This window comes from Pipistrellus hanaki (genome assembly GCF_964339955.1).
Source record: "Pipistrellus hanaki genome assembly, chromosome: 3".
Taxonomy (NCBI): Eukaryota; Metazoa; Chordata; class Mammalia; order Chiroptera; family Vespertilionidae; genus Pipistrellus; species Pipistrellus hanaki.
Window position 1 is genome coordinate 41,290,931 of NC_140505.1, and position 14,793 is coordinate 41,305,723.

At 35.0% G+C, this 14,793-nt stretch overlaps 1 long non-coding RNA gene across 3 annotated transcripts in view; it reads left to right on the plus strand.

Moving 5' to 3' along the window:
* Positions 1 to 14,793, plus strand: part of LOC311618946 — a 305,305-nt gene that overhangs the window by 245,800 nt on the left and 44,712 nt on the right. The gene's annotated exons all lie outside the window — the stretch shown is intronic.

Consider the following 14,793-nt stretch of genomic DNA (forward strand, 5'->3'; position numbering starts at 1 on the left):
TTCTAACTTCTGTTTTCAGCATAAACCCAAACAAGATTTGCTATTGATATTTATTGATATTTAACCTAAATTTTTACATTTTCTTTTTTTTTTTTTTTCACCTCTATGACTGAAAGAGTGGGACTATTTGGAAATAGTGGAAAAAGAGAGCTTGATAAGACTGCTCATTCCACTATCTACGTGCAGAAGATGTTTGAAGTTCAAGTAACGTTTTTTGAGTAAGATGCCTGAGGCAAAATGTGAAATGTAAATTTAGGTAGATGGTAAACTCAAGAAATATTTATGATTAGAAAATAATCAAATCAGAACTGGGTTGCTGAAATCAGATGAAACAAACAGAGGGTAAAATATGAGAATCTGATAGAACTTTGTCGGCCAGGCAGGCATTGAAGTTGAAAACAATCTTGACACATATGGATTATCAATTATAGATTCTCTAAAAGTAAAAACAGTGGTTAATAAACCAAGGCAAGTTGCATAGGTTGTAAATTTACCAAGATGGATCCATGTGTTGACAAATAATCTGTTTTAGCCTTGGTACATTCAGGTTTCTTTCAGGGTAAGAACTAATTTCCAAATTTAGTTACTCTGGGTTCTACAGTTGAACTTAAGTAGGAGCAAAAGGTAGTGAATGAGTGTAAAAAGGGCTAGTTGCCATATTTGATCAACTTCTTAGAAAACTTTTATGTCTATAAAAGTTCTGCTTTAAAAAATCCTGCAGAATTCTACTGCTTGCAGGATCAATGATAAACTATTGAATATGTCATCCTATCTAATAAAAGAGTAATATGCAGATTGACCATCACTCCAATACACAAGATGGCTGCCCCCATGGGGTCAAAGATCCTGCCACTATGTGGACACAAGATGGCACCACAATATGGCCAACAGGGGAGGCCAGTTGGGAGGGACCAGGCCTGCAGGGGAGGGCAGTTAGGGATGACCAGGCCCTCAGGGGATAGCAGTTAGAGGCAAACAGGCTGGCAGGGGAGCAGTTAGGCATCAAGCAGGCTGGCAGAGGAGTGGTTAGGGGTAATCAGGCTGGCAGGCAGAAGCGGTTAAGGGAAATCAGTAAGGCAGGCAGGCGAACAGTTGGGAGCCAGCAGTCCTTGGATGTGAGAGGGATGTCCGACTGCCCGTTTAGGCCCAAACCTAGTGATCAGTTGGACATCCCTCGAGAAGCCCCAGATTGGAGAAGGTGCGGGCTGGGTTGAAGGACACCCCCCATGAATTTTGTGCACCAGGCCTCTAGTAGAGTATAAAGAACATTATTTTTAGCCCCAATCATTTTTCTGACTCAACTCCCAGCACTCCACCATATCCACTATGATCTCTAATCATCCAAAGCAGTAAAATTTCTTGAATATGTCATGTTCTCTCTTGCCTAAGATGTTGTACATCCTATTCCTTCTGCAAACAATACCCCACCCTTTCCTCTTGTCCACTTGTAAGACTACCAAGCAGGTACTGCTCCTTTTTGAAGACTTCCCCTATCATGCCAGTAAAGCTAGGTGTTTCTTCTCTCCTCACAAATTGCTGTTTCTTACCGTGTCTCTGTTGCCATTGATATTGTCCCCACATGATAACTGAGAAAACTGAAGCCCAGAGAGGTTACAACAAAATGGCACCTTCTCTAAACTTCAGGTATTCTCAAGCTATAACCACTGGTTGATCTTCTTCAAGAGGTTCAATTGTCTATATTTCCTGGTATGGTATATTTTGTACTGTCCTTTTCTGGTTGAAGGAGTTCATCCAGGAGTTTGATCAGGGGGTGGGGCCAGGCAAGGGAAGGGAAGACATATCTGGCCAGAAGCTGGCAGCCACTAGGGACCCTACCAGTGCACAAATTTTGTGCACTGGGCCTCTAGTGTAAATTAATAAAAAAATGTTTAAGATATTTCAACATCAGGCCATTGCCTCGAAAACTATACCTATCTTATCAGATATGAACATGCACATGATTTAAAAACCTAATCAGTAAGTGTGCCTATAATAGCTTAATTAAAGTTAACTCACTCAATAGAATCTGTTTTGTTTCTGAGCTCCTATCATTGATTTTTCTGTAGGACTGAGGTGAAGTCTTTCTAAACATGGGATGCTTTCATCTTGTGTAATTGTTGGACTCCAAAGCTTTTTATGTTCTCTATGAAGTTTAGTTTTCTTATATTACTTTTGGATGGGAAGGAGACTTCCATGACGGTTCCCATGTAGGAAGATATTTTTTGTCTAAACACTCTCAACCTTGGATCTTAACATTTACTTCTCCCTAGTGAGGTGGAGTGAGTTTCTTCCTGTTGAGCTTGGCAGAAGAACTGGAAATCAGTTCTCAGCCTTTCCCCACCCTTCCCTCTGGAGCTAACCTGCCTGCAGAAAGAAGCCTCTGACCTCTGCCTGGATGTAAGTTTGACAGTGAAAGGCTTCACATAAGGAGTCTTGCCTAGTTCAGCCTCTGAGTGGGTGGGTGGGTAAGTTGTCCAACTCAGAGCAGCCTTGAGGAAACTGTTGTAGTTTTCTTTCAAAGCCATGTTAACTAGGATTAGTTTTATTAGTAATGCAGATGATTTTTAAAATCATTATGCTGCCTAACCGTTTTTTCCCCCTTAATTTTCTTTTGGGTGGGGGAAAGCAATGATGTAATTAATTGGGTTTCTTTAAAAACCTCAGCAATCACTTAGAACAAGCTCTTTAGTTTCTAAAATAAATAAAAATGTGCCTCATATGCAACAAAAGCCACTGGATAAAAAATTCAAAGCAAAAAATATAGTAATAATTAATTAACTCTAACACATTGCCAAATAAGGATGGCTATAATGTTTTTAATTACTTAATTGAATTTCTAAATTGAGGTCAACAAATATACCATTCACTTTGTTTTCATAATTTCAATGTCTCACACAGTTAACATTTATTTTGTGCATTTCTTTTTAAATTTCCTATTAAGAAGCAACTCACTTCATTTTTTAAAGATGACTCAGACATACACATTTTTATTCTTAAATGCAATCATTCCTTTCCCCTCTCCCAGCTCTTCCATCAAACATGTTTCCTGCATTGATACTGGTGAGTGTAGCCTTTGCCTTTGGAGATATATACTTATTAATTGGGATGCCCTAATGGGTCCACCAGACAGGAGGAGGTTGGGCGCCCAGCATTGGGCATAGGGTTGCAGGGGCCTCTCTGCATGCCTGCACTGGGGGAGGGCCTGATCAGCAGTGGCCTCAGCTAATTCAAGGGCTGGAGAGGGAGGTAGGGCAGGAACGGTGACTTGAGGGTGGGCAGAGCTGTGTAATTTTGAATCACATGCTGGGCTCCTAGTTTTCAATAAAACTGGAAGTGGAGAATTTAAAAATGTAATAATTTACATTTCATATAATTATTTAGCCAATCATTTATACATTAAACAAGTATTTCAATGGCATCTTCTATATACCAGACACTACTACACTAGAACCTAGGATGACAGAGCCTCATACAACTTCTTAAGTAGTCAATTTTAGTTCATCCATCTATCATCCAGCCAGCATCCATCCATTGTCCCCACCCTTCATCCATCCATACCTGCATCCATCAATCCAGCTAACCAGCCATCTATTTTTGAACATATGTACCAGTCACTTGTTCAATGTCTGTCACTCCTATTAAAATAAGTTATATGGAGGCATTTCCAATTTCCCAAGCCTATGGTAGTCCCATAAATATTGACTCAATATTCATTTATTGAGTCAATGAATGAATATTCCAGGCCCTGTACTTGGTGATTGGAAAATAAGATCAAATAGCACATTTCCCTGTAGTATTATATCTTAATGCCTATTTGGGAAATTAGAGTAGATCCAGTCTTTTCATCTTAGTGATCAAAAGTGAACCTTAATGTTATTGCTCCTAAGGAAGAGTCAAATTTCTTATAACTAAAATTTTCTCTCTCAGCACCATAATCCAAAATTATATTCCCATGTCCTTCTCATTGGCCTAAGAATGCTTTACCACATCTGACTTATTGTCAACACCTTATTTTGCTCCTCTTATTAAATTAAAATAAGAAAAATACTTTTTGTGTTAATAGCTTTTCCTTTTTCTCTTCTTTCATCCTTTACTTTTCTTCTCTTTTCCTCCCTCCCTCTCTCCCTTTCTCCCTCCCTCCCTCTCTGTCTTCCTTCCTTCCTTCTTTCCTCCTCAAAAGTCACCATTAAATTGAAATAATTATATCTGTCTGAATTAATACTTTTTGAAAAAAATATAGCTGGGGGATATTTGAAATGCTGGCAGTCTTCGTTTTTTAAAATGTCTTATTTCATTGTCATGTCTGTGTTTAACTGCTGATATTAGAGTGGTGGTAAACTCTATTGCATCTAACAGTTAAAAGTAAATCTATCATAGAGGTTGCATTGGTCCTTACATTTTTAATTCAGAAGTATAAAAATTTGAAAGAGTAAGAGATCTCTCCAGTACCTCCTTTGGCAATTAATAAACATTATCATCTCATTATGCACATGTTGAAAATGTATTAGCACTAAGGTTTGACCAAAGGACACATCCAGTAAAACAGGTTATCTGCATCATGTGTGTTCACATTTAAAGCTAGCCAAAGTAATAAAGATGTCTGCAGTGTTATCTAAGAACTGTTTTTATTTTTAAGGTTAAAATCAAGTGTATGTAAGAAGCAGCTACGATATGATAAACATCACTGAGGACATGTACTGTTTGTTACTAGGAACATACCAGTAATAGAACAACCAATTCCCCAAGTGCCAATCTAAATTAGATCGCAATTGGAACTGGAAAAGTCTCAAGAAAGAATACTGAAATGAGGGTGAGACGGTTGGCTTTCTGTTCTCTTTGAACCTTTACACAATTCCGTTACTTTTCATTGTGTTGTGAGTGCTACAGACCTTCATAACTGGAAAGAGCTGCCTACACCTTGGAAAAAAATATAATGGAACATTTATAAAATGTTTGTCAACCAAATACTTGTCAGAAATACTTACAACTTACCCAAGTCAGTGTGAAAATAGAGGAAGTAAAGAAAAAAAGGATTCCCCCCCCCTTTTTTTTCTGACTAAAGATCTTTATGCTCACAATGCAGAAAATTCAAAAGGATTTGAATTGCTGACATGTGAATTCTTTTCCTTCCTATTCTTGGAACCCACTTAGCTTATGCAAAATTGGGAACATGGTAATATAGCACTATCTATTGCCATGAATTGTACAAAGAAAATATCTTATTTTCTATTATTTATTTTTCTCTTAAGTTATAAAAAGTATTTTTATAGTTCATCACAGAAATAAATGGATTCTATTTTTTATTCATTTTGTCTAATGGATCAAAGGATACAAACTTAAACTTAATTTAGATAAATTAAGGAAAAATATAAAAGATGAAGATTACAATCAACTCAACTTTTAGGACATCTATTTTAACCAATAGCCAGTTTGGATAATTTTCCATCAGCATGCACCCATTAATTAGGTTTTGGCATTAATTAGTTTTCCAGAAGAAATAAAACACACACCCAGATAACAGACATATACTTGATACATACTGCATATAATATCTTAAATGTTAAAGGTATATTAATATATAATTAATAACCTTTAAATAATCAATATAAGATTAAAGAGGGTGTACTCTTAAATGCATTATTATAATCTTCAGGTTAATTGCATACTTTTTCAAAGTAGAAAAAAGCTTTTTGATTACATGAGTTATGCATATTCATAAAATGAATACCTAAATAAAACAATAGTGAAAATGGGAAAAAGAAAAAAACAGCCTACCAAATTCTACAATTCAGAGGTAATCATTGTCTACCTCTATTAGTCCTTGAATATTTCATAAACACTTTAGAATCAACAAGTCCAAAGCAAAATTAATATACTTCACCATCTTTCAGCTAATTGTTCTCTTTTTCCATTATGGCAGTTCTAATTCACCTAGCTCAGGCAACAAACCCAGGATTTATTTCCAATTTCTCATTCTCCCACACTTCCAACATCAAATGAATGAAGATCACTTCTGCTCCCTCAATCATTCATATTCTATTCACTTTGCCCTCATTTTTACTTCCACATCCTAGTGTAAGCAAACATTGCCTCTTGACTGGTCCATTCAGAAACCTACTCTCTTGCCTCTCCTCCAATCCAGTAGGTCCCAGATGGGGCAATTTTGTCATCCAAGTGACATTTGTTTGTCATTTTGGTGCTTACAACTAGTGGGGGTTGCTATGGCATCTAGTAGACAGAAGTCAGGGGTACTGCTAACCATTATATAATGCCCAGAACACTCTTCTACAACAAAGAATTATCTAGCCCAAAATGTCAATAGTGCTGAGTCTGAGAACACTATTGACATTTACCCTAATTTATCCTCATCACTGCATCCAGAACTATTTAGTAGAAATGCATATTTGATTAGGCAAAACTCCTGATTGGAACCTTCCTGGTCTTCCCCCCCCCCCATTTTTTTTAATTGATTATGGTATCACATAATTCTCCTCATCCCCCCAATCCCATCCCAAACCCCTCCCTACATATGCCCTCAACACCACCCCCCCCTCCCGTTGTCCATGGCCACTGGCCAGGCCCATATGCATGCACACAAGTCCTTTGGTTGATCTCTTCCCCTTTACCCGCACCTTCTCCTACTTTCCCTCTGAGGTTTGAAAGTCTGTTCGGTGCTTCTCTTTCTCTGAGTCTGTTTTTGTTCATCAGTCTATGTTGTTCATCATTTCCTCTAGATGTGTGAGATCTTGTGATCTAAGAAATACCCTTGTAAGAACCTAAACTGAGAAAAGCCATAATGGTTATGCTGAGAGGCAAATGAATCAGTCTGTAGTGAGTTCCTTCCTGGTCTTCTTATTATTTTAAAATTTGAATTTAATTGTACATCTTTTCTTTAAGCACATCAAATAGATTCATGTTACCTCATATATGTTTGTCCTCTGTATCCATCACCTTTATTCCAATTTATTTCTTCTCTTCTACATTTTTTTCTGTGATTTTTCTCTAGATGTCTTCCTAATTAAATTGTAGTATATAATCTTCTTTGCTGCTAAAATGCTTTTCAAAGTTAAGTATGCAATTGCATTATTTTCTTCACTCAGTCAATAACTACTTGCACTATCCATAAATGTTCATTTTTCTTATCTAATCACTCATTCTGAATCTTGTTTCAAGAGTTCACATCTTTCTTTATATCTTTGATAACCTTTCCTTCTCCACTACACAAATATAATCTAATACCACTGTACCCTGCAATTATTGCAGTTTTATATTTATTTTATTTAACTTATCTTAGGAGATATTCTATATATCAAACTTTGAACAGAGCTGGACATTGTCAGTTTATATCATATTTCAGCAATTCATCTGTGTAAGATGTTGGGAGACTACTTTGAGCAGTGAATAATTATTTTTGGATCCTTAACTTTATGCTTCTTCAGAATCATCTGCTTTAAGAATTACCTTTAAAGATGTTGACATACAATTTTGAATCAGAGAAAGGCTCTTAAAGTTTTATTTTATTATAAGTCAAGTTTGAAAATTATACTTTACTAGAGGCCTACTGCATGAATTTATGCATGAATGGTGTTTGGCTGGCCCACCCCAATGGGGTCCCTTTGGGCTTGCTGGCCCCACCACCAATTGGATTTGGGGGGCGACCAGGGATGGTGCCAGTCAGGAGGAGGGGCTGCAAGCAGTTCAGGCTGGTTAGCTGCCACAGTGCAGGTCATATCTACTAGTTGTTCTGGTCATTCTGGTCATTCCGCCGTTCCTGTCACTGGGTGTGTGTATATATATATATATATATATATATATATATATATATATATATATATATATATATATATACTGGCTTTTGTTTTACAGTAAATCCAAAAGTTTTGTTTACATATTTGGTGTTAATAAATAAATAGCAGTGTTCCCTTCCTGTCAAATTGTTTCCTGTGTGTCCTGATTTAGCCACTGTACAGATAAATTATAATGGTGAAAAATTTTTGCTTTACACCAACAATGGACTGACAAGGACAATGTTTTATCTTTCATCATAGGCTACTAGAAGATCAGAAAAATATGAATGGTTTTCATATATAGGAAAATAGGCAGTGTAGTACTGTGATTCTTGAGAGGACATAAAAAAAATAAGGTAAGTTCTATAATCACTTTGGCTTTCTCTTTGAAGGCACATTCCAAACCTCAGAGGAAGTAGGAGGATCTGAAACTGATTATGATTGAAAATTGTACAGGTATATTTTAGAAATAGAAATTCATGCAGAAAAAAAAAATTTGTAAATCTGACTAGGTGTCCTATTAATTCTCTTCTGAACATTAAATTAAACATGTGTCTGATGAAACTCCTTAAGGCTGGACAGAGAAACAGTGAGTTGTGAGCTGAATGATTTCTACAGCAGGATTGAAAAAGGAGATTACTTTCCTATTAACCAGAGTTGAGATTCCTCATTGTTTACTCACAGCATTCACTAGACATCTAAAATGGTTATACCTTGGAAATATGGTTAAACACTGTCTAGAGTAGGGGTGTCGAACTCAATCAGAGAAGGGGCCAAAATCTAAAATCCAGCCTAAATCACGGGCCGAATGGTTTACTGAACAGTCATAAACTGACAATGTCATAAACTGACAGCGGAGTGCAGTGATGACAGCGCGGTGCGGGCCACATTGCAAGGCCTGGCGGGCTGGATTTGGCCCGCGGGCCTTGTGTTTGACACATGTGGTCTAGAGTATAAGCTACTCAAAAATACCATAGTGAAGTTAAAGTAAATCTTGAAAGAATAAACATTAACATTAAATAGCTTAAATAATTAGCAGAAGAATGATCAATGACATTTAAAGGAAGTGAACATAGACCATACACTCAACAACATCAAGTTCATAGTTTCTGGCTTTCAATTAAAACTTACTAGATATGCTAACAAGCAAGAAATTTTAATGCAAAATCAAAAGAAAGATCAATGTATAGAAAAAGATCAACAAGTAAAATAAGTGATAAAATTGCAAATAGGTTATTATAAATATGCTGAACTACATAAAATAAAATATGTAGATGAAAAATGGAAGACATAATAAAATAAAAAATAAAACTTCCAGAAAAAAAAATCTAAAATGAAAGTCACTAACTTTACAAAACAATACACAAAGTGAAATAATATTAGATGATTTGAACTTTCAGAAGCAAATCAAATTTAAATCATAGCAATAAAAACAATGCAAAATCAAGTACAGTGAGAAAAAGATTCTGAAAAATAATAAATAGATCCTCAATGAACTGTGTGAACATATAAAGAATTCTAACATGTGTGCAGTAAGAGTCTACAAAAGGAAAGTTTCAAAAATATTTAAGAAAATAATGGCAAAATTATTTCAAATTTGATGGAAAGTAAAAGAGATCTAAGAAGTTCAAAAGTCTTCAAGCAGGATTGAAATAAAGGAAAAGGCACACTATTACAAAATTTCAAAATAACTGATAAATAGAATGTCATAACAGTAGCTAAAGGAGAAAAATACACATTAAGATAGGTCCAACAAAGATAAAGAGACTATAAACTTATCACCAGAAACTATGTAAGAGAGAAGACAATGGAACAGAAATTTATGTGAAGTACATAAAAAGCAATAAAAAAACCCCACAGCCTATACCTTTTATTAATGCTATAAAAATGTCAAAAATCAAAATATATACTTTGACCCAATCATACAATACTTGCATTAGATGTAAATAAACTAAATACTCCATTGAAAATCAGAGATATAAACCAAAATTAAACTACTTATCCTCAAGAAAATATCTTAATATGTGAAGAAAAGCTAGAGGGACGAAACAAGATATACTATTTAAGCAGTAATCCTAAAAATATTGACTTTTCAGCAAGAGATAAAGAGATAATTATAAAGGGTCAATTCATTAATTAGACAGTAATTTAAAACGTGTATGAAATTAAAAACAGAGCTTTAAAATGCATGAATCAAATACTGACAGAACTGAATGGAGAAATAGCTAAGTCCACAATTATATTTGAAGTGTACAAGATTCTTCTGTCAGTAATCAATAGTACAAGTAGACGGAAAATCAGTAAGGATATTGAAGACTAGAACCACATTGCCAACTGACTACCTGAATGATACTATATGGCATTTCACCTAGCCCTATAGAATGTACATTCATTTCAAGTACACATAGAAACAGTCTTAAATCTAGACCATAATTTAAAGGTCTAGCTAAACCTATTCAAAGTATGTTCTTTGTTCACAGTGTAATTAAATAAGTAATAAAATATAATAAGGTATCCATGAAAAATTCAAATGTCTGGGAATTAAACAAAATATCTCTGCTTTAGCTGGTTTTGCTCAGTGGGTAGAGCATTGGCCCTCCAACTGAAGGGTCCTGAGTTTGATTCTGGTCAAGGGCACAGTACCTTGGTTGCAGGCTCAATCCTAGGCCCTAGTTGGGAGTGCATGTAGGAGGCAACCAATTGTGTTTCTCTCACATTGATGTTTCTCTCTGTGTCTCTCCCCATCCCTTCCACTCTCCCTAAAAATCAATGGAAAAATATCCTCGGGTGAGGATTAACAACAACAACAAAAATCTCTGACTTATGGTTCAAAGAAGAAGTCTCAAGGGAAAATAGAAAATATTTATAAATGAATGAAAGCAAAATTATGACAAACCAAAATTAAGTTCAGCTAATGTAGTATATAGAGAAATTTTATAACTTTGAATATTGATAGCAGAACAGATACAAGGTAAAAAATTATTGATATTTTTTCCTTAAGAAGGAAGAACAGAGCCAATTAAATCCAAACTAAATAGAAATAAAAATATAATAAGAAATCAATGAAAGAAAAAATGAAAATAAAGCTTATTATTTGCACAGAACAATAAAATTGATAAATTTCTAGCTAGGTTAAAGAGAGAAGACACAAACTACCAATTCATTAATGAAAGACATGACTTCAAAACAGTTCAAAAGAAATTAACACTATAAAAAGGAAATAATATGAGCAAATGTATATTAATAAATTGTAGCACAATACTTACATGAAATGGGCAAATTCCTTCACAGACACAAATTACCAAAACAGACTAAACATTTTTGGAAAATCTAAATACCTTTATTTAAGGAACTTGAATTAAAAATCTTTACAAAACATCTCCAGGATAAGATGCATTTGCTAGTAAATTCTATCAAAACTGTAAGAAAAATAATAACACTACTTCTACCAAACTTTTTCAAAACCTTGAGCAGGAAGAAAAAGAACTATTTGTAGCTCATTTTATGAGAGCAGCACTACTTTGAAGTGAAAATCTTCCAAAGAGATAATTGAAAGGGAAAACTATACCAAGATCTCTCAAATATATGGGTGCAAAAACTCTTAGATCTTGGCAAATACAAATCCAGCAATATGTAAAAAAAAGTTAAAACCTAACATAATTGACCAAGTTGTGTTCATGCCAGGAATGCAAGGTTGGTTTTACAGTTGAAAATATATTTCAGTATATTAACAGAATAAATAAGAAAACCCATACATCTAATTAGGAAAGCATTTGACAACAATTCAACAAACATTCATGAAAAAAACTATTACCAACAGAAAAACTATTACCAACAAACTATTAGGAACAGAAGAGCCATGCTTAATCATGAGACTGAATGATTTGCTCTAAAATTGTCTTCTCATCACTTTTATTCAACATCTCAGAAATAAGGTTTAAAAAAGAAAAGATATTAAGATTGGATAGGAAGAATGAAGTGTCTCTATTTATAGGCTACATAATTGTTATTTAGAATATGTTAATAAGTAATTATTTTATTTAATAAGTAAATTTAGCAAAAATAGAATAAGATAATATACAAAAACCCATTTAATATCTTAAGCACTAGCAATAAATAATTGGAGATAAAATTAAAATAACATTTACAATGTCATCTAAAACATAAAATTATATTTATTTTTATACTAGAGGCCTGGTGCCAGAAATTCGTGCATGGGAGGTGGGTCCCTCAGCCTGGCCTGCACCCTCCCGCAAACCGGGACCCCTCAGGGGACCTATAACTGCTAGCAGTCAGACATCCCTCTTGCAGTCCAGGACCATTAGCTCCTAACTGCTGGCCTGTCTGCCTGACTGATCACCCCTAACCCCTCTGCCTGCCTGCCTGATTATCCCTAACCTCTCACATGCCTGCCTTATTATCCCTAACCCCTCTGCCTGCCTGCCTGATTGCCCCTAAACACTCGCCTGCCTGCCTGATAACCCCTAACTATCTCTGTCTGCCTGCCTGACCACCCTAACTACTTGCCTGCCTTCCTGATTACCCCTAACTGCCATTGCCTGCCTGATCATCCCAAACCACTCACCTGCCTTCCTGATTGCCCCTAACCACTCACCTGCCTGCCTGATCACCCCTAGCTACTCACTTGCCTGCCTGATTAACTTTAACTGCTTGCCTGCCTGCCTGATTGCCCCTAACTGCCTCTGCCTGCCTGCCTGATTGCCTATAATTGCCTCTGCCTACCTGTCTAATCACCTCTAACCACTCTGCCTATCTGCCTGATGACCCCTAACTGCTTATCTGCCTGCCTGATTGCTCTTAACTGCCTGTACCTCAGCCCCCACCACCATGGCTTTATCTGGAAGGATGTCTGGAATTTGGAAGGTTGTTTGGCTGTCTGGTCTAATTAGTATATTACAGTTTTATGATAATTGATTGGAAAACAAAGTATCTAAAATAGTCAAAAGAATTTTGGAAATAAATTAGGACTAACACTAACTGATGTCAAGACTTACTATAAAGGCTGGCTGGTGTGGTTTAGTGGTTGAGTATAAACCTGAGTGAGGAGATCATGGTTCGATTCAGGGCATGTGCCCAAATTATGGGCTGAATCCCCAGTGGGGGGTGTATAGGAGGCAGTAAATGTTTCTATCTCTCAATCCTTCTTCCTTCTTTTCTATAAAATCAATACAAATATATTTTTAAAATTTACTATAAAGCTGAAATTATCAACACAGCATAGTGTTGACATGAAGATAAACACTTATAATGCAACATAATATATTTCAGAGATATATCCATGCATATATAGTCAATTAATGATATTTTTTGGCAAGTGTCCCAAAATATTTGTTAAAAGATTGCACTGGGAAAGAGCAATCTTTTAACAAATTGCAAGGAAACAGCTGATTGATTATCCATATGCAACAAAACAAAAACCTAATCTTTACATTATTCCATATAAAAAATATAACTGAAACTGAATCAGGGAACTGACCATAACATTTTTAGAAGTTTAAAAGAGAAATGACAGAACATTTTTTTAATTTTTATTTTAGGATAGACACACATTTTTGAAATAAGACATAAAAGCAGAAACCATAAAAGAATAACTGAGAAAAGGTACTTTATAAGTAAAAACAAAACAAAACACATCTTTACTCACAAAAAAAGTTTAAAAATAAAGGTGGGAACATTTTTAATGCTTTACCCCTTAATAATAAGACAAGCTAAAACATATGAGTCTACACAACATAAAAGAACATATACAAGATAGCCAATAATAGCATAAATTGCTCAACATCATTAACTTTCTGAAAAGTGCAAATTAAAGTTGCAATTAAATATCATTACATAATACTATAGTAATTAAATTTGGAAGTTTACCATGTATCTATGCAAAAACTTGTGCACAAGTGTTATATCAACTTCATTTATTGGGGAAAAAACAACAACCCTCAAATGGTTTTTCAATAGTTGAATGTGTAAGCAAATGGCTATGCATACCTACAATGGAATTCTTGCATATCTTGAAGCCATGCATACCTACAATGGAATTCTACTCAGCAGTGTAAAGGAATAAACATCTTGATATAAGCAACAATATGAGTGAATCACAATTAAATGCTGCTAAGCTAAATAAGTTAGATAAAAATCCTGATATAAAATTTCATTCATATGAACCACTGAAAAAGAAAAAAATATTAATCTTGAGTGAAAGAAAGCAGATCAATGTTTGTCTGGGGCTGGGACAGATGAAGAAAGAGGTGATGAAAATGCTTTATATGTCGATTATATTTAAGGTTATATAGGTGTATAAAATTTCCAAAACTCATTGATAGGTACACTTAAAATGGATGCATTTTGTTTTATGTCGAGAACTCTTCAGATACTGCCCTTAAGTGTATTTGCAGGGACAAAGTGCAGTAAATATTCTGGATCTAAAGACAATAGGTGGATTGATTTACAAGCATACACGTACAAACTGGGCTTCTTTAAAATGATTCAGTAGGTGCTTAGGAATGGAGGCTGGAGCTGCAGCAATTTATGTAAGTGGAATACAGAACCGGTAAAATGTAATTTGGTAAAAATCTTGATGTGACTTCATTTAATTATACCTAAGGTAGAGAATTCTTTTTCCCCTTTAAGTTTTTAAAAAAGTAACTAATAGATTTTCTAATGAATGCATCGCATATCTTGAAGCATTTGTAGTGTGTTATAAACTCAATTTGTACCGATAGATAGCTATGATTAATAGTATAATAAAGATAATTTGGAATTGCAAAACAATATATTGAAGAGTCTATACAGGACCATAATATTAGGGCTAGAAAAGATCTAAAAATATCTAATCTAATTTATTCATTTCAAGTATAGTAGTAACAGGTTAGTCAGGTAATGGTGGATTGCATTATAGTCCCTGAATTTTTATTTTTCTTTCTATTTAAGCCCTTTTCCATGTGGGTTTTGGGTTTTCATATAAAACTAGAGTGTATTTCCTAACCTT